The 1,931-nt window shown below is 39.2% G+C and overlaps 1 protein-coding gene across 4 annotated transcripts in view; it reads left to right on the top strand.

Annotated features, from left to right (window-relative positions):
- Positions 1-1,931, top strand: part of RBFOX1 (RNA binding protein, fox-1 homolog (C. elegans) 1) — a 1,551,452-nt gene that overhangs the window by 525,502 nt on the left and 1,024,019 nt on the right. The gene's annotated exons all lie outside the window — the stretch shown is intronic.

A 1,931-nucleotide genomic window follows, 5' to 3' on the forward strand; every position in this document is an offset into this window, starting at 1 on the left:
ATACAACTGATTTTACAGAGTCTTTTGAGTTGTTTATCTGAGCTGGGCTCTGAGCAAAGGCCTTCTTCCTTCTTGGATATTTATGTATACACTGTACACACACGCACACACACACGCACACGCACACACAAGTCCCCTGCTGGGAAAAGCCATCTCCAGTTGAGAACCGCCGATATAAATATTGATATGTGTACATAAATAGCTAGAGATGCAAACATACAAACCCATAATACATTCATGCACATATATCCAGCTTTAAGTTAAGCCTGGGTGGCTTCTGCTTTCTGCCGCTGGTACGGTTTTCTGAATGAATGAGCTCTCAAGAGGGGACTTACTGGAAAGCTTTTCTATCAACTTGGTAAAAATTTGATTTTCTTGTCCCCTACAGTGGCTGTTTTTCACCATAACTGCAACAAAGATTGCTGTGGCTGTGCTCTTTTCTTTTTCTGGAGAAATTACAAAAGGAATTGACATCTATCATATAATGTGTATCAAAACATCACATGCACCCTATAAAGATATATAACTATTATGTGCCCATAAGAAAAAAGAAAAAAACTTAAAAAACCCCAAAATGTAACTTAGCCAATTTTATGAATTACTAAGGAAAAGGCTCTAATTTTCATGTAGACTGCAGCAGGACAGCCAGAGGAGTAGTTGAGTGCGTATCTGTACAGATGTGTTTATTTTTTGCAGTAAAGTTTGTCAGTTGTATACCCGAAAGCTATCCCAGCCCTCTTTTTCTTCCCTTCCCTTGATTGACCACCTAGAAAAGCCAGAGTCTTAGTATTGTAGCCTCCACTGAAGCTGGGGACCCAATTCTGGCTGATGAGACAGCAGGATGAGGTCTACAGGGAAGGCCTCAGGATTTTCCTCCAGTTAAAAGGAGCGAGCCCCACAAGCCGCCTTTTGCCGTACTGACCATCGCCTGCTGCTCCCCTCTGGGTGTGGTGCCCGTGCGGCAACTGACATGGCCGTCTTGCCACCCCAGGTGAGAATCTTCAGGACAAACATCCACGGGACCAGAGACCATAGAACAGAAAGATGGAAGGAACCCGAGTCCTTGACAGAATCAGGGAGTTGCTGAGAAAGTCCAGGGCTGCCTTTCTTTCTGGAATTCTTATTTAAGATGTAATAAATATCTTTATAAATGGTCACTATTGGTCAGCTTTCGTTTTCTGCTACTTGTGGCAGAAGCATCTTCAGAGATGTGGCATCTTCAGAGATGTGCCTATATGAGTACAAACCCATCTGCATATCACACACACATACATGTCATACGTGGTACCTATATCCACACACATGTAGGGTCTTTAAATGTGATCAGACTCTACATGGTTTTTTAACTTGCCCTTTGTTCACTCCATTATATGTTAATGCATCCTTTCTTGTTAGGATATAAGATTCTGATTTACTATTTTAAATAAATGCATGCCGTGTTATAGATAGACATGATTTATTTAACCGTCTCCTCTTAAACATTTAGGTAGATGTTCATTGATTGGATAGTAGCAGTAAAGCTGCAACGAATGTTATGAAACCTGGGCAACTAGTCTTGTCCTCTCCCAGTAATCAATCCTTAGAAAATAGAAGGCCAGATGAGTATATACAAAGGTGATTATTCCAGGATTAAGCATAATAGCAAAAAATGAGAAACGCCAAATGTCCAATAAGAGAATTTGTAATTTATGATACATATATATGATAAACAGTATGTGGCCATTCACAATGATGGCTTTTAAGATTATATAGTGGCAAAAAAATATTTCAGAATAAAGGACATAAAACCAAAAATAAAACCAAGTATGATCATATTTATTATAGATATATTTACGGTATGTAGGGTGAAAATTGACAAGATCTACCTCAAAATGTTAATAGTGGTTCTCTCTGAGAGGTGAGAGGATGAATGCTTTTAAACTTTTTTTTTT

This window comes from Propithecus coquereli, unplaced genomic scaffold, assembly GCF_000956105.1.
Source record: "Propithecus coquereli isolate 6110/MARCELLA unplaced genomic scaffold, Pcoq_1.0 Scaffold27, whole genome shotgun sequence".
In the NCBI taxonomy this organism is placed as follows: domain Eukaryota; kingdom Metazoa; phylum Chordata; class Mammalia; order Primates; family Indriidae; genus Propithecus; species Propithecus coquereli.